General features: G+C 43.7%; 1 protein-coding gene across 1 annotated transcript in view; it reads left to right on the top strand.

Annotated features, from left to right (window-relative positions):
* Nucleotides 1-12,454: 12,454 nt before the first annotated feature.
* Nucleotides 12,455-19,081, top strand: part of ZNF652 (zinc finger protein 652) — a 37,073-nt gene continuing 30,446 nt past the window's right edge. The window contains exon 1 of the mRNA XM_066631215.1: nt 12,455-12,785. The gene's annotated coding sequence lies outside the window, so the exon portion shown is untranslated. The remainder of the gene's footprint in view (nt 12,786-19,081) is intronic.

The following is a 19,081-nucleotide window of genomic DNA, read 5'->3' as shown; positions in this document are numbered from 1 at the left end:
CAGTGAATTGTCATGGGAGTGCCACCTCAGATTGCTTGCCAAAACTTCCTTCCTGGCTCCTGAGATATTACCAGATGCTATCCATGGCTTCTCAAACTTTCTACCATACCCCTGAGGACTAGCTGGCTTGTTCTGTGTTTAAGGCCTCAATCCTATTCAAGTGGCACACTGGCAGAATGCGCACTCCATCAGCATGCCAGGCCATGAAGGGCTTTGCAAAGGCACGAAGGATTAGCATGCAGGCAGGAAGGCCAGAGCCTACTCACTAGTGCCAGTGGCTGAACAGATGCCCGCTGGACTTACTGCCAGGTAAGCTGAATGCAAGGATGGGGGGAAGGCTGGGAACAGGTGTGATGGAGTGGGGGTGGGCAGATCAGGCCTGGGAAAGGTTTGGGATTGGCAACACTATCCCCCTTCCTGGGCCTGATCCGCTGACACAGATCAACTTGGACTTGCACCAGCGATATTGCTGCCACAAGTGTGAGTTGACCCATTGTGGCTGCTGGGGTTTATCCTGAAACAAGAGAACAAATGTCCCCTTATCTCAAGGAGACCTCCAACAGCCGAAATTTCCCCATGGGATGTAGTGCAGCTTATACTGGCGCCACTGCATCAGCATGTGGGAATTTTAGTTAGGTTTGGGCTGTAAATGAAAGCATTCTGGTTCAGGTTCCATTTCTGCCCAGCAGCCTTGCCTATTTACTGTTGTCATTCTCTTTCAGTTGACAGCTGTGATTAATTTTTTCTATTTGATGAGGACCGGATTCTTGTGAAATAATTTAAAATTACTTAGCATAATGGTTTGTAATTCCCAAGCAGCTTCCAGATCTGCTTTCTTCTTGATTCTTGACTCCTCAGCCCTACCTCTGTAGATCAGGGCTCGACTAATCCCAGGCGCCAAGTTGTCATGGCTTCTAGAAATTTCATCAAGACACCTAGTATTTTTGACAATTGCTCACCACATTTCAGACCTGAAACTACAGAAGTGTACTTTGTTCTTCTCACTTACGTACATTCGTATTTTACTGTGACAGTAACTTAGGGGGAAAAATAAGTGTGATTAATGTCTGCTTTTATTTTGAAAATCCTGGCTCACTAGGAACAGAGTCACTCAACTGCTCATCTCTGCAGGTAAATCTGAGTGCCAAATTATTTATTTAGCAACATTTGTCTGAATTGTGGTACTGGTGAACATTTCACTTGCATAAGGTGTGAAGTAAAGAGCAGTGATTGGCTTGTGTGCTGATTTGACATAAGGTGGGATGCAAAAGGAACATGAGAGAAGTGAAGAAAAGAGAGGTGGGTTATGTATATGACAGAGATATCCATGAAGTTCTTCTTTACGCTTATATGTAAAATATAAGCCAGGTGTTGGTGTCCATTCAATGGATTAGGACAGGGTTTCTCAAACTGGGTCATACCCCACTGTGCGGTTGGCCCTGGGTTGGGCCCTCCCTTCCGCCCTTTTGTCTGGTTGGCTCCAAACTGGAGCCCTCTAGCTACAACTGGAGGCTGCACCAGGCCTCAGAAGGCTTCCACAGGCAGCTGAAGTCAATTCCAGATTAGTGAAAATGACTTCTGGTTGCTTCCATAGGCCTGAGGGAGCCTGACGCTGGAGAAAGAGGTGGGTCACGGTCCCCACCACCACAGAATAGGTGGGTCATGGGAGGGGAGTTTGAGAACCCCTGGATTAGGACAAAATGGAAAGCCTTTCTATGCTCTTACCCTAAGTAGCTGCTTCCTACCGTTTCATATCTGTAATAGTAAGTAACTTTTCCCACTACTTTTGCTGTTAGGTCTTGTAGGAAGTGGTGGTGCTCAGCTGGCAATTGGAAGCAATGGCCATTTCCATTTCTTTTGGAAGCAACTGTTCTTTCAAAAGTACTTATGGCCTTTCTTGTGAGAGCTGCCACTTGATCATTAGAAGCGAGGGGGGGAAGTCAGGTTCCCCCCCCCCCAGGACTCCAAACTTGCCTTATGGGGGTGTGACAACTTCTTGCCCTGTTTCAGCTGGTGTGTCAGCAGGGTCTGCGTGGGAGGTGTTGTAACTGGCACAGCTACACATGCCTTTGTTACACCAAGTAGATTGCTGCAATGCATCTACGTGGGACTGCCTTCCAATAGCACTTGTAAAATTCATCAAGTCCCAAAAGCAGCTGTGAGGCTTTTAATTGGAGCCAACTGTGCAGACAACTTCTATATTGACTCCTCTGGCTGCCAGTTCATTTCCAGGTGCAATTCACTTGTCCCCTCTAGCAGAGGCTCACCTGGTGGGAATGACTGAAAAAGCCTTCTCTGTAGCAGTGCCCAGAATGTGGAACTCCCTGCCCTGAGAGACTCCTCTTGCCCCCTTCCCTGATAATTTTCTGTCGCCATTTCAAGTCTTTTCAGTTGAGGCAAATTGTTGTTTGTCTTTGATTTGATGTTTATCCTCCTGTCTGGTATTTCAGTTTTGGCTCTGCTGCTGCGGCTTCATTTCTGTTGCTTTTCAGATGATGTTATTCTAACTCTTGCATTGATTTTCATAGTCAAAGCCACCTTGGAAGCTCCTTTTGGAATGGAAAAGCACAGCAAATACGCTGACATATATCTTATGTTATAACTGCAATGCTAGGCACAATTATTAGTAGACGTGTTCTTAAGCATTTTTATTTTTTTTGCTGATTTTGCTTTTCAACCCTAATGGGAAGTGTAGAAAGCAGTGCTATGTTTTTATTCCAAAGGTGCATTTTTATAAATTATAATTACTTTTAAAGTGTACTAGGTAGATGATATAGATGGTATAGGGTCAGCAGCTGCAGCTGTAGTCATTACCCATGCACCCCACAGTCCTGTCTATTTTTTCTGCAGATTTCCCAGTTTATTTATTTATTTATTGCAGATTTATTTTCTATTTACAAAAATGAGAAGTGCAGAAAGCAATGTTATGTTTTTATTTCATTATCACCAAAAAAAAATCACCCCTCTACTTATTAGGGGCTAAGCCCCACTGAACACATACATATATACATACATATGTAAGACCTTTGTTGGCATAAATAAAGGAGATACACCACAACAAACAAACAGAAAACAATAAAATAAAACAATCATCATCATTCATTACCCCCTCCCCATTCACCATAATGTAGCATAAGACCCAGAATTCCATCCCGCCAATACCCCAGAAACAGAGTTAGCAACCTTGTCGAGAGAGTCAGTTTCAATATGGAAAGAAGAGATTGTAACTTAATCGAATCCTTCCAACCCTGCCTTGTACTCAGCAGTGGAGCCAGATAGGTCTTACAAAGGATGTCAAGGAGTGGGCAGTAAAAAAATATATGTTCTGAAGTCTCCACACAGTTCCTGTCACAGGTATATCTTCTCTGAGTAGGGAATGCCACTAAACCTGCCCACTAGCAGAGTTGATAGAAATACATCACATCTCGCAAGGAAGAATGCTCTGCGAGCCTGCGGGCGCTGCAGATGATTTTAAAAAAAGCTGGCTTCCCAAAACTAACTGAGATGTGCAGATAGAGAGGGGAGCCTATGGTGTTAGCTGCGCAGAATAGCTCTTGACACGTAATATCAAGCAATCCTTCCTTGATAATCCTGTAGGCTTCATTTAGACCAGGGGTCTCCAAACCCTGGCCCAGGGGCCAGATGCGGCCCGCAGAAAGCCTCTTTCCGGCCCGTGGCCAACCTCTTATCCCCTGAAAGCCTCTGGGCCACTCAACTAAACATGACCAGAACTGTGCTCTGATTGTGTCTGGAGGGTGTTCTGAGGGCCAGAGAGGTTGAATGAATGAGCCCATTCACTCATTTATTCACTCATCTAAGTTCCATCTCTTATTTATTTAAATTTTATTTTTTCTGGCACTCCACACCACGCCCGATATTTGATGCGGCCCTCTGGCCAAAAAGTTTGGAGAACCCTGGTTTTAAACCAATCATACCCAGGCTTGCTGTGTCTAGTCCTATTGATTTGAGCTTGGTGTGTATATCCGCAACCTCCACAGGCAGTACTGGATCGGTCAGAAGCTGATACATTAGCCCATACAGGGCAGAGTTAAAAAAGATCGCAAGCCAAAATTTTACTGATCTCAGCCAAGCCAAAGTTTTGAGTCGGATAAAACCCACTTCAGGACACATAACAGAGTGTGGAACAGAGGGTTCACATTTTGGTGAACCCAAGATCCTCCACAGGAAGGAGGCTTGTATGTTCTCAGTTGATCAACTCAAGGCTTTATGCCAGATTGGACAGCCATGAAGAACTTGTGAACACAGTGAGACTTACTGCTGAGTAAATATACACAGGATTGCCCTGTAAGAATACTGAATAGGAAAACAGTACATAAGAATTTACACATTATATCAATCAACACTAAGGACAGTTCTGAATCAATATCTAATCCAGTGTTTCTCAAACTGTGGGTTGGGACTCGCTAGGTGGGTCATGAATCAATTTCAGGTGGGTCCCCATTCATTTAAATATTTTATTTTTAACATGTTAGACTTGATGCTATCATGGTATGTGACTTCATTTGGGGAAATGTTACATATCTGCATGTTTAACAGGCTACTCTGTATATGCTTTTAACAGTGATAGTCAATGGGGCTCTCTCTTGGGTATGAGTTGGCAGGATTGTAGCCTAGGATGGTGAAAAATTTTCCCACTTGACGATGTCACTTCCGGTCATGACATCACTTCCGGTGGGTCCTGACAGATTTTCATTCTAAAACGTGGGTCCCAGTGCTAAAACTGTGAGAACCACTGATCTAATCTGTACATCCTTTAGCATAATAAGGCATATTTAATACAAGAACTTATTGTTAATCAGAACACAAGTCAAGTTCTGTTCATGCAAAAGCTCCCTCACCAACACCACATCTGTACATAGAACAAGATACTGATGCTTGGCAGGCAACTATATGCCACAATTTAGGACAACGGAAGATTGAAGCCATTGCCAAGTGAAACTGCAGGGAGGATATGGAAGGCAGAATATCTGTTACAAACTTGGCCAGAACGCCTAGAGACAAAAATGCCATGAGAAACATTCAGGGGTTAGGGAGCATGTCCCTGGCAAAGTGGATTAGCCATTCACAACCTCCAGCGCCAAGGAGCCAACAGGGAAACTGATAAGATCAGAGGCAGGTGTGTTGCTTTGTGTGTTGACAAACCGCTGCAGTGAGAGGACAGGTGTGGGTTTGTTATGTGCCTTTCTTTCACTCTCAGTCCAAATGACATGTCCTTTCATGTCAACACTGTGATCAAAGGGAGAAAAAACTGCAGACAACCAAAACAGACTTGTGAGAACAGGAACTGCAGAAGTGCTTATAGGACATTGAACATGACAGCATTTGGGCTCAGAGGGAACCATACCCAACTCCAATCAACTATAGTGTCCTAAATTTAAAATAAGGTTAGAAAGTGTACTTTATTACTGTTGTATTATGCATGCTTCTCAGTTTATTGCACTCCATTGCATTTTTTAAAATGAACATACACAGTGGGTCAGAGGCTACTTTTTCTGGCTCCAGTCTTATGTATGAGAATTACAGAAGGGTTGTTTCTATTCCTGAAGCTTTTATGATGGGGCACATATAAGATACATTTGGGAATGGTATGCTGAGGGATGGTATCCTGTTAGGATAGGAAGGGCAAACTATATTTTTTGAACAGTCTGTTATAGATGAAAGATAGGCTATCCTAACAGGGATCTGGTGGTTGCTTTTAAAGGAGCCATGCCTCTTTGAAAATGAAAGCAATTGAATAAGGCTAGGATTGAAACACATCTGGAAACTGAGCACTAATTTTATTTATATCTTCCCCAGAATGCAATCTGGATGTGTGTCAGTCACACCATTTGAAAGATCAAATTGCTTCACTTGTAAAGGCAATTGTGCTGTCTTTCTTATCTAAAGTAGTGGTTTTCAAACTGGTGGGTCGTAACCCACCAGTTTGTGTAACGCTTACCCCATTGCTTTAAGGGGTGGGGGGGAGAGGCAGGGAAGTGATATCCAAGTTCAGATCCCTAAGGTGGGTGAAGGGGGATGTTTTCACTTACTTGGACTCAGTGAGGCTGCTGGAGGTTGCAGGAGATGTGTGGAGCCCAGCAGAGCCCTCCACAGGACACCCTAATGCTTGGAATCATGAAACTGAGCAATTGAAAGCACTTCCTGTTTGCAGGAGATGCATTGCAATTGCTCCATTTCAAGATTCCAAGCCTTGGGGAGCCCTGTGGACGGCTGTGCTGGGCTCCCCGCACCTCCTGCAGCCTCACTGAGTCCAAGTAAGTGAAAGTACTCCTTCACCCACTTTAGGGACATGATCCTGGGGATAACTTCCCTGCCCTTGCCCCTCCATCGCAAAGACTTACTGAGGGACTAAAGCTTCCTCAAAGATTGAGAACCACTGATGTAAAGATGGGTTGTATCCAAAGAAAGTAAATTCTGACTAAGCTGAAATAGTTAATTTCAAAAAAAAAGAAAGGCAATGCTTGAAGTTAATTGGAAGGCTCATTCTCTGACCTACAAGTTCCACTTCTGCTTTCTTAGAGCATTGCACATAATGTACAGTATTATAGAACAATTTAAAAAACAAAGTAAGTCATAAAGAGTCAGGATGGTGTAGTGACTCTGATGTTGGACGCAGACCTGAAAGCTCCAGATTCAAATCCCAGCTCAAACTTCCTGGGTGACCTCGGGCCAGTTGCCATATCTCAACCTAATCTGTCTCACAACCGCCTGGGTTGTTATAAGGACACAAGGAGGGGGGGGAAAAATGTACACTGCCCTGAGCTCCTTGAAGAAAGGGTGGTATAAAAGTGTGAAAAATAAAATAAGCCACTCAAAATCATAAACTCCATCAGCTTGGTTGAGCCCAAATGCCATTTGGCTCCTCCCCTCCCAGCATGCTCTCCATCAGCAGCTATCCCATCTGACAACAACTGAGGGAGAGGAGATGTACTCCATCTTTCAACCCAGATGAACTGCCATTTGGCTCCTCCTACTTGGCCACCTGTAGTAACCTTTCCACCTAGTTATCATGAAACGTATAACATAGTATTCAATGTTATACATCAGCAATTCCAAAACTGGTAGGTTATGACCTACCAGGGGATCCAGAAATGGGCCATTCCCTTTAAGGACAGTGTCCCAGGAATGGGTCCCCAACAGCACCACCAGGGGTACCCCCACATACCTGGGGCATCCTGCAGCCTCCTGGAGGGTGCCAGGGGCTTGCAGCTGCCTCTGTGACCGTCCATACAGCTGCAATGAGCTCCGATCTGCTATCAGAGCTGTCTTTCGGTTTGCACAATCATGGATCGCAAGTGAGCTCCAAGAGCAGAATGGAGCTCACTGCAGCCACGCCGAGGGTTTGCAGAGGCGGCTGCAAGCCTCTGGGACACTCCAGGAGGCAGCAGGACGCCCCTAGGTACATAGGAATGTTCCTGGCACCCTGTAGTGCCACAATCACTGCAGCACCATTGGGGCCACTCTCCTGCCCCCACAACAACTCACAGTGGTCCCAACTCCCTCTGAGGACTTTGGGAACTGCTACTATACTTAATAGTCTGTAAGAGCTGGTACCTGGATTTGCTATTGTCCTTTTTCTCCCTTTCCACTGTTGCAGCATGTATCTCAGACTGTAAACCATTCCTTGAAACGGTAAACTGTCTTGAGAGCTTTGGCGATACATAAATGTAGTAAATACTTCTTTAGAAATACTAAACATTCAGAAAGAAAACGGGATTGTGTACAAAGTAACAAACATTGACCTTTATACATGGGGGTAGGCATGTTTCAAGGTTGATTCACACTCATTTTTATTTGCAGAAACGTGGTGAATACACCACAAACTGTCATTACAGGAAATTTTAACATGGCTTGTGGCAGCCACGGCACACCCATGGTAGCACCCGAGCATCCCATGCAGGCAGCGAGTCCAGGTGAGGTAAGAAAATGAAAGATCCCAAGAAATTTGCAGGCCATCTCCTAGACCCTAGGCTCCCTTTTTGACCCTGGGCCTGGGTACAAATTTCCCCCTGCACCCCCCCTCTTATGAGCCCTGCAGAGCAAAGTGCACTTCAAAACCTAAACACTTCAAAACTTGAGGTACCCCAAAGGTCTTTTTGGCTTTGTTCCTGAAGTTCAGGTCACCGTATTTTCACTGTAATGGACACAGAAACCATAGGAAAGAGTTCATTCTCCATACTTTTTCTTCCATATTCGATCTCTCCCTCCCTCCCTCCCCTCCCCTGAATCCTCTCAGAATATCCTGAGAAACAAACTGGAAAGGGGCCACAGCTATAAAGGCTACAACACCTGCTTTTCTGCAGTCACCTGCACTCACAGCAGCTTTGTTTAAAGAACTGTCAACAATAAAACTACCTGTTAAAAGAAAAATAAAGCATCGGAAATGACAGTTTTAATGTTACCGTAAAAGCAGCTATAAGGCAGAGATTTTCCACGTTTTTCTCACAACACATTGACCTCTATGGGCTTCTCGTGTGATGTCACTTCCAGCTTCTGGGGGATTCTTCCAGGTTCTGCAGCTCTGTTTCTGGGGCAACTGTCTGTAGTATCCAGTCATCTCTCCCTCATCCCCTGCCGGCAGAGTCTGCAGAAGAAGAGGAACAGACAAGCCATGATGTGTGTGTGCAACCTCCTGATTTTAGAAATGGGCTATCTCAGGTGCAAGGGAGGGCACCAGGGTGCAGGTCTCTGGTTATCTGGTGTGCTCCCTGGGGCATTTGGTGGGCCGCTGTGAGATACAGGAAACTGGACTAGATGGGCCTATGGCCTGATCCAGTGGGGCTGTTCTTATCTTAGTTACAACAGACAGCTACCCTAAAAACAGAGCCGCAGGAGGAATTCTTCAGCTATTTTTCAACCAAACTCCTGCAGCATACCTGTGGAACTTTCGCAGTACATCAATGGCACACCAGTTGAAAATCACTGAGATAAGACACAGAGACCCTTCTGTAAGGAAGCCCACTAAAACAGGGCTCCTCTCTCTTTCATACCCAACTACCAAACTTCCCATGGCAGGGGGTGGAGTAAACGATCTCAGAAGTAGGAGCAGAGGCACATAATTCCATTCTTTCCTCACCCTAAACTCTCGCAGGGCTAATTGTGGGAACTTGGGCCTTGTGAAAGTTGCCAATATTCCTGCCTGCGCCATTTGCTCCCTGGCTAACTTAAGTCCCATTCATTGCAATATTTATCATAACTAACTTTCATTGGGTACAACCAATATTAACCCCACACAGGCAGGAGCCAGATGGGGACAGATGCATCAAGAAGGGATATCCCTATGAAGTAGCTGAATTCTCGCTCACTTCTTTCTGGATGAATGGGTCTTTCCAAGCTTCCCTATACAGTACGCTCAGATCAGTAACATCACCTCAAGAACAAAGTTTAGAGCCTGCAATCACGACAGAGTAGAGCACTTTAATAAGAAAGTATTTATTTTACTGATGACACTCAGAGTGAGACCAGCAACTTATAAATGAAATGAAGATAAGAAACTATTTCCAAGTTTCTACTAGCTCTGTACTGGTGAGATGATGCTGAGCTGGTCCTACATTAAGAGACAATTACTTACATCATATGCCCAGCAGCAATTTCTCCAGTAAATGAGAAGATATTTTTCATTGGCAGGAAGCCTCCTTTTTCAAAAGGAGGTAACAGGGTTAGCTTGTGGAGCCAAAGAATTTTTGGTAATTACTTTGAAACATACATTTACTAGGAGTGATACTTTTACAACACTTGATTCTGTTTAGCAAGGGATTCTGTTCACTGCCCTCTTGGAAGCAGGTTTATAAATGTGATCGATTTGACCAAGGGATTTTTTTTGTTTTGTTTTGTTTAAAAAAGGGCTTTTTCCATTATAGGAACATGCAAAATTCCAAATGCAAGGTCTGTTCTGGCAGTTACATGTGACGAGCTGGCTGCCGGCAGCAAGCTGATGCAAACAGCAATTTCAAGCACTCATTATTAATAAAATAATCTACTGTCTTTCACCAACAGAGTTCTCAAAGTAGTTTACACAGCAAAAAGAATGAGAAACTAATTCCCTGTACCAAAGGACTGTCAGCCTAAATTGATGGTCTAACATGGGGGTTAACCTTCTTTGCTTCATGTGCTCCCAGGAGAATTTCAAACCGATCATACACCCCCTCCAAAACATATACATTATTTCCATTATTATTATTTGCTATATTTCTGAAACTGCATTAAATGTAGTATATGGTGATGAGAAGGGGAGACAGAAAAACCCATATGATTGTCAAGACAGCCTCCTTTGCAACTTGCAAATACAAGTGTGCGCTACAATGATGGGGATATGTTCTGCTATCCCTGTTGTTATGAGATTAGGTCATTAAATGAACATTCAGTCCAATATAGTGCCTTTGTTGTGTAAACAGACACTCCCTGCCAGACACTAGCTGGTTGCACAGGTTACTGGAGACAGATTTCCTCTTCTCTGTATCAACACCCTCCTTGTTGTGTAAACAGACACTCTGCTGCAGGTTATGGGAGACCTGACTGCCTCATGAAGAGCCTCTTTGTTGTGCTTTGACCACCATTGTATATGTGGTCCATCATTAAGTGGAAGGTTGTTAAGCGATGCACACCTGTATTTCTGAAAGACTGCAAAGTTTCCCTCTGTGTCTCTCTTTCTCTATCATCCCTTTATATGCCACTGCTATTCTTCAGGTTTCCTTGCTTTACATTCTGAGGGCCCAATCCTATCCAACTTTCCAGCCCTTATGTAGCTGTGCCAATGGGGCGTGTGCTGCATCCTGTGGTGGGGACAGCATTCACAGAGATCTCCTCAAGGTATGGGAACATTTGCTCCCTTGGGGCTGCATTGCAGCTACACCGGTACTGGGAAGTTGAATAGGATTGGGCCCTAAGTAGCTGGATTGTTGCATCCTAATATTAATGCTTTCAAAGACTACACCCCACCCGTTCCTAAGATCAAAAAAATTAGTTCAACTATCCACTTTTTCTTCACAAAATTCAGTGCATATATTATATAATTCAGTATTTGTCAGGACTCAGTGTTTAAATGGGGGCTAGTATCTACCCCTCAGTGTGATTGAGGGTTCTCCCACCAAACCATGCACCACATTGTGTCTGGCTGCAAACTGAGGGCGTATACTGGCCCATGGTCTGACTTTTTCTATGAAGGCAATTCCGTCCTTGAACTGGTCATTGACATTCGATCTAGTCTAACTGATCTATAAGTCCATGAATTATATGCCATACGCTAAATAAAATTTTAAAAGTGCATATACTTCGCATCCTGCAACAGGCACCAGATGTAACAAAAATTTTTTTAATAAGTAAATAAATTAATAAATGCATGCAAATCTTTTAAATAACAACAACAACAACAACAACAACAACAACAACAACAGGTATTTATATACCGCCTTTCTTGGTCTTTATTCAAGACTTTATTCAAGGCGGTTTACATAGGCAGGCTTTATCTAAATCCCTATTTAAATAGGGATTTTTACAATTTCAAAGAAGGTTCTTTCTTTCAAGAACTACTACATTCAAGGTGTTTCATTCCGATCTGGCTTCACATTCTGGCCTCCATCCTCCCACGCTCCGAGCAGATGGAATTGCTCTGCTTCAGCTTGTCAGCTGCTCCAAGGTCACACGGTGCCGGTGGCCTCGAACTGGCGACCTTGTGGATGTTATCTTCAGGCAGACGGAGGCTCTACCCTCCTGCCCATAAATAAATAATAAATAAAATGGTCACTCTCTTAATAATAGGTGAGGTATGTATATTTAGCCTGCAGAAATACATGCAAAATTCTAAATGCATGCAGAATAGGTATACATGATGGTAATGTGCAAAACTTAAAATGCAAGTGGAATAGGTGTGCATAACTATATATAGTAGTGTGCAAAACACTCAATGCGAGCAGAATAGGTATGCACAGCTATATGTAGTGTGCAAAACTCTCAATGCAAGCAGAACTCTGCACATGTTCAGTATACAGAACAAGACGAAATGAACAGCTCTCAGAGAGAAGGCCGCGCATGCGCATACGTTTCCTTGCACACTGTTTCTGGTGGGGTTTTTTTCCCCTCCTCTTCCCCTCTCACCTGAAGGCGAAGGGAGCTGCGCGCGAGCGCGGAGACGTTAATTGCTACCACGCACGCGCCGCCCCATCGTCCAATCAGGGCTTTCTTTTCTGTCTCGAGCGCGTTCGTTGGTGGAGTGTGTATAAGAGACGGTCGGCTGCGCGCGCGCAGGGAACAGAGGGAGGTGAGTGAGGCGGTTGGCTGCGCGCGCACAGGGAACAGAAGGGAGGGGGGAGTGAGAGTGGCCTGGAAAAGGAACCAAGGGAAAGGCGCGCGCGCGTTCGCTTGCTCGCTCGCTCTCGCGCGAGGTGCTTTGCGCAGGCGCACTGGCCACCTTCCTCCCGACGAGCCAGCGAACGACGCTTAAGGAAAAGGGGGGCGGTGTAGTCGCGAGGCTGCCTGACTGACTGAGTTGGCTGCGGCGGCGGCCACGTAGCGCTGCGGCGGCTGAGGGAAGGGCGCGCGGCGGGGGAGGTGGCCGCCGCGGAGGCTGAAGGGCCCGGGCCCTGGCCTCGGGAGAAGGCGGAGGGGGGACTCCCGCGAGGGGAGGGCTGGAAGGAAGGAGGGCCCTGGCCGCCCTCCCCTTCCCCCCTCCCCTCCCCAGGCATGGACCGCGGTGGGGGTGAAGGAGGCGGAGGCGGCGGCAGCAGCAGCGGCAGCAGCAGTAGCAGTCCAGGAGGGTCCCGGCCTGGGTGAGTGCAAGCGAGGAGAGAGGCCCAGCTGGCTGGAGCACCGGTGGCACTTACCGCCCCATCCTATGCATGTCTACTCAGAAGTAAGCTCCATTGAGTTTAGTGGGGCTTACTCCCAGGAAAGTGTGGGCAGGGTGGCAGCCTTGGTCTGCTCAGCCCACCAACCTCCTTCCCTTATGCCCCTTTTTTTTCCCCTGGAGTGTCAAGGAGACAAAAGGAAACCGCCTCTGAGCGCATGCAGAGTGCCTTTCCTTCTCCGCTGGCTTGAGTGTTGCTAGCAGTCTCTACCCACTAGGGATTGTTCGCAGGCTTTTAGGCTGTGGTGTGTGACTTCTGGGGCGAGCTTGAGGCTCCAGACACACCCCTGTTCCTCCTCTCTGTTTTGAAAACACTTGTGGTGGAAGGGCAACCACCTGACTCTGGTTGCAGGTTGAGTGTCCCTTATCCGGACTGCTTGGGATGGGGAGGTGTCTGGGTTGAGGATTTGTCTGGCTTTGGGAATAACTGCACAGATATAATGAGAAGTGCTTCCCCTTGCTCTTTTCACTGTTACCCATATGGGTGTCTACCGGCCTCTTTGACATTTTTCAGCAATGCCTGTACAGGTATGCGCTGTACATGGGAATGAACACAAGACCTTCCAGTGTGCACATTACAGAAACTTAAAAAAAAAAGTCTTGATCAAAAATGTCTGGATTTTGGAACAATCTGGACATCCAAAAACTACCTGTACTGAGAAAGGCGATTGTGGGCTTTACTGGAGCTCTGGGGGCTCAATTTAAAAGTTTAAAGTAGAAGGGATCATGTGAGTTTGAGGCCACAATCCTAACCAATTTTCCAGCACTGGCATAAGGGCAATGCAACTCTGAGGTGAGGGAACAAACATTGCCCTACCTTGAGGAGGCCTCCATGACTGCCCTCCAACTGCAGGATGCATCACATGCCCCACTGGCACAGCTATGCCAGCTCTGTAAAGTTGGTTAGGATTGTGCCCTAAGAGATTTGAGGTGGATGGTTATTTGGGGAGAAAACTGTGGATGAAGAGAAACTTTTAGTTCTGCCCATGTTTTAAAAAATTGGGTTTATTAATGGAAAAATTGTAACACTTTTGACTTTTGCAGTTTCTCTTTCACTGCATGTAATCTTAGGTAGTGAGGAGTAGTGGTATGTACTCCTTGCTACCCTTATCTGCTTCCTAATTTTGGAATCCTATCAAGCATTATAGATTTTCTGGCTAATGCGTCAAAAATTGCAAAGTGTTTTATGTCTGATAAGCGTTAGAGAAAAAACAAACATGCATAATATTTCCAGCATTGAAGAAGTTTAGATAATGGACACAGTACCTCTTTTACTTCCAAGGCACGTCTCCACTGCTAATTTTGATTATTATGAATTACTTCTTGTTAACTTTTACCATGATTCACAAGTGAAATCTGATGGTTACCCAAGCCCCCCAGATCTAGAAATATGCAGCAAGTGTCTAAAGATTATAAACTTATTTTTCAACTCTGTATGTTGTTAAATTCTGCCAAGTACATTCTTAATGGAAATTGATGGACTTGATAAAAAAATGACCTTACAACATCCCTTTGGATAACCGAGTTTAATTCAAATTGTATGATGTCCTAGAGAGTGGAAATATTTTTTTCAACCTTAGTTTTAAAAATAATCCTTTCTTTCATAGAAAGAATCCTGATGTACTTATTTCAAATGCCTTTGCCTTGAAAATGCTCCTTATTCTTAAATTGCGGCTCTGCTGATTAAACTGAAAACACTGTTTGGGTATGACACCTGGCAGAGTTCTAGATGGTGAGACTGTGCAAGTATGCACTGAGACTGTTGCACTATCCGCCTCCTGTGAGGAGTAAGTGTGGGGACTTTAAGTTAAAATTTGCTACAGGGAGCAAGCCTTTGAATTTCTGAACTTGGACAAGAGGAATGGCTTCACTCTCATGAAAAAGATGTACGGGGTCTACCTGATATCTTAATAGCAATATTCTAAGTAATACCCACCCTTTTTTCTGTTAAGTTTGGTGCAAGAACGTTGGTATGACTATGTCCAGGTGAGTTTGTTTCTGATGTGTTGTGATTGCCAAGAGCTCTTTCTGATGGAGAGGTTTTGTATCTCAGAGAAGTTTGTACAACTAGGAAAATAATTCCAGCTATTTATATTATAAGCTCAGTTTTTGCTAGTTATAATATTTTGGGATAAGAATGGGAAAGGGGTACACTCATAATGGCTAATGAATTCAATTACTTGTGTATCCTACAGGGAAAATTGTACCAGTTGGATTGAGGGCAGGGGGGTTGTTGCACCTAGACAGGGTTGTGCCCATGAACTGAGATTCACTACCTTTAAGCCTGTTATGCTGGTTATACCTGGTTGATGGTGGCAACTTGCAACAAGATAAAATGGTAATAGGATGAAGCCGACTGGTGGAGGATGACATTGAATGTACATGCATCTGTACTGGAGTGCATGACAGTTCTAGAGACTTAACTCGTAGCCACCCTATCTTTTCTCCCACTCTTGATGTTCTGCCATGATGTATGTCATGAAGCGGTTATCATCAGATGTATTGGAGAAAGCAGTGATAGATGGATCCACCTCAGGTTTAGCAGAGCATAATCCTGGCTTCTGGACATTAGCCACGTGTGTTGGATCTTCCAGCTGCTGCACTTGGTGATAAGTACTTTTTTTCTTAGCACACTATGCCAGAGAGAAGTTGGATTGGGCAGTGGGCTATGTTGACTGCTTCAGTTCAAGACAAGTAAGGAGAAGAGAGATTGTTATTACAGTGGTACCCTGGAATGGGTAATGTTTGAGCCTAGTTTGAGAACACATTGACTTTTTGTTGAGAGCAAACTGTAGTGATTGACCTTCTATGGTGGATGCATAGAAGTGGAAGGATACATTATCTGGGGCAAAATGGGATTTCTTCAGGAACATTCACTTATATACTGTAACCTGAGAAATGTAACTGGGATTAAGTAATACAGGCAAACCTCACTTTAAGGCACTTTTGAACACTTTTCAATTATATTCATGTTAATTTTCTGCATTTACCTTGCCTAAGGGGGTTATCAGTGATGGCGCGCGTATCAGCTGGACTGAATCTAGCAAGTCAACCGGCACCATTTTGTTACCTGCAGTCATGAACTGTATGTGCTGTTACATCTTAAAATTTAACCTTTGCATCATGTTTTAGACCTAGCGCTGTTGTGCACTTAATAAATTATAGTGTAAATTTGTTTTTAGGTTTTTATATACACCAGCAAGTGAAAAAATTGCTGTGATTCACTTGAAGGTGGCGGTCTGGAACCTAACCCACCATATTAGTGAGGTATGTCTGTATTACTACTCCCATCCCCCATCTTTCCTAATCAGGAATATGGAATGGGGGGGGAGACGATAGCTGGTGAGAAAGATTGTACAGTACATCTTCTTAGGCATGCTTACTTTGTTCTTAGATATCCCCAGTGTAATGAATTTGAATGTATATGCTTGGAATTACTTGAGACAGGATTGTGTACAGCTTTCAGTTCTGGGAATGTTTTCGTAGTGCCTGTGTTGAGACAATAGTGATTATGCTTTGAGATAATGTTTCCCTTTAATCTATTGCAGAATGAGTTTTGCACTTCATTTGGGTTTCTGTTGACATACAAGTACTTTGCCAATAGTTTAGAACAGAGGTGTTCAAACATTTTGGCAGGAGGGCCACATCATCTCTCTGACACTGTGTCGGGGGCCGGGGGAAAAAAAAGAATTATTTACTATTTCAAATTTGAATAAATTTACATAAATTAATATATTAGAGATGGAACTTATATGAATGAATGAAGGTCTTGCAGTAGCTCAAGGCCTATAAAAAGCCTTGCACAAAGCAAGGATAGCCTTTCCTTTGATGCCACTGCTGCATCACAGACATGAAACAGCAAGTAGTGGAGAGGGCCCTTGTCCCTCAGCTCAGGTGAGAGGTCAAACAGTCATCCTCTTGCTGAGAACAGTTGCGTCAGGTCAGCATGGGCTCCAGCAAGTCTCTGGAGGGCCAGAGGCTCATTGGAGACTGGGGGCTCCCCAAGGGCCTGATTGGGAGCCTCTGAGGGCCGCAAGTGGCCCCCGGGCCGGGGTTTGGGCACCCCTGGTTTAGAAGATGTAGTTGGGAATGTAAGCTTGTGCATATGAAACACCCATAATATGTTTTATGCCAGTTCTTTTCTTTCTCAGCCTTCCCCCCCCCCGCCGCCCTGAAGTGTGTCTATTTCAGGATTCATAGTGATGTATATTTGGCAATGGCATTGATTTGTGATTGGCCTGTCATTTGTCTTGTGTCTTGCACTCACTTTATGAACAGCCAACATTATATCAAGGATGGTTATAGTCTCCTGTGTGAAATTAATATGCAGTACATTATGATGAGCTCATCTTTTATGACATGAAGGCAGAATTTGAGAATGTGAATTTGTCATAAAAGCAATGGTCTCAATCCAGCATACAGTTGTATACATGTAAGCTTTATTTATTTCAAATATGCATTGTATTGTATCCTATGGCTAGAGGTATTTGTTTTTGGTGAGTAAGATAGGGTTACAGGCCAAGTCTTACTGAATGGGCTTTCTTCTGAGTAAAATAAATAACACAGTTTTCAGACACATCTACTTATGGCTCCTCAGAACTATGGGTATACTAGAAGGTGATGTGTGCACAATATAATTACTAGCACCGTTTGAAAGATCTTTCTGTTTCATCACATCCCTGTTTTATTCTTCACAAGATCCAGTTAAGGCATTTCTTTTTTTCCAAAACACTGTGATCTAATGGGGTAAAACTATACTTACCAAAGTGTTCTGCACTCAGAATTCAATTATGGAGCAAGCTGATGTCCTGTAATAAATGTAATTATTATTAATAATAAATATTTATATACTGCTTTTAACAAAAAGCAACTCAGAGAGGTTTATGTAGAAAGACAAATGGATAAATAATCCCTGTCCCCAAGTGGCTCACAGTCTAAATAGAGATAGACAAGAGACACCAGCAACAGCCATTGGAGAAGACACCATGCTGGGGTTGAGAGAGACAGTTGCTCTCCCCTTATTAAATGTAAGAAGATTTCAAAGGTGCCCCTTTGCCAAATTAGCAGGGGCCAAATGGACATAATCTCATACCCACAGTATTTAGCTGACAAAAATACTGTTGGTATGAGATTTTTGTTGCTCTTATAGTTTGAAGAACAAATAAGTGGGGACTCCCCCAAATTGCCCTGGACATATAGGCAGAATTGGGAAGATTTGCAGCACCTTTTTCTCACTGTCTATTGCAGCCATTTGTGCATACATTCAGATTTTTTCCTTCTCCCCCATGCCGCTTCTCAATTAAACTTTTTTTAAAAAAAAATGTTACAGTAGACGTCACTATATTAAACAATATCTGGATTACATTGAAATCTGAATATTGCAAACAACTATATCTCAAAATTCAATCATGATTGTCTATCAAACAGATGAAATAAGAGGTTATCTTTTTATGTAAAACAAACCTGGTAGGTGGAATATCTGACTTTTAAGGTTAATAAGAAGTGGCACATTCTGTATTATGTCTACTATTGTGGATTTCCACATGGATCTTGGGACAAATCAGTCATCACAAAGACTAGGATCTGGGGGATGATATTCTATGTATGACCAGCTTCCTTTTCGCAGAACTGATATAGTATTCCACCTTTTACTCAACAACTCAATTTCTGAAATGTGTCCAGTTCTTATATTATGAATATTTATTATCTTTACAGACCAAATAGTAGGGGATGTGTAATTTCCATGTACAATAGTTTTAAAAACACTAAATTTTACTTTTAGCCAGTACTTTTTTGTCCAGTAAAATTTGGAATCCTTACAGCCCAGTTTGGTGCATGCTTACTTGGAATTAAGTCTCGATTTATTTAGTGAAACTTGTTTCTTAAATAACTATGTACAGTAGAACCTCCAAAGTTGACCACCTCTCTATAATGACCACCTCCTTAAGTTGATCTAATTTTCACAGTATGGACAGACACTGCATATACACTATGGGAGACAAACCTCTCTATATTGGCCAAATCCGTAAGTTGTATCTTGACCATTTTGACGATTGCACAGAGTATTAATTTACCCTCCGTAAGTTGCCCACTGAACGAGATACTGTGGGCCTGTGTTTTGTCTGGTTTGTCCCATCTTGGAAAGCAAGAAGCCACGCGACAATCCCTCCCCTTCACCTGTTAGTGCATGTGTGAAAGGGTTTTATAGGTGGGCACATT

This window comes from Tiliqua scincoides, chromosome 5 (assembly GCF_035046505.1).
Source record: "Tiliqua scincoides isolate rTilSci1 chromosome 5, rTilSci1.hap2, whole genome shotgun sequence".
Taxonomy (NCBI): Eukaryota; Metazoa; Chordata; class Lepidosauria; order Squamata; family Scincidae; genus Tiliqua; species Tiliqua scincoides.
Note: the sequence above shows the minus strand (reverse complement) of the source record. Positions and strands in the feature narration are given on the sequence as shown.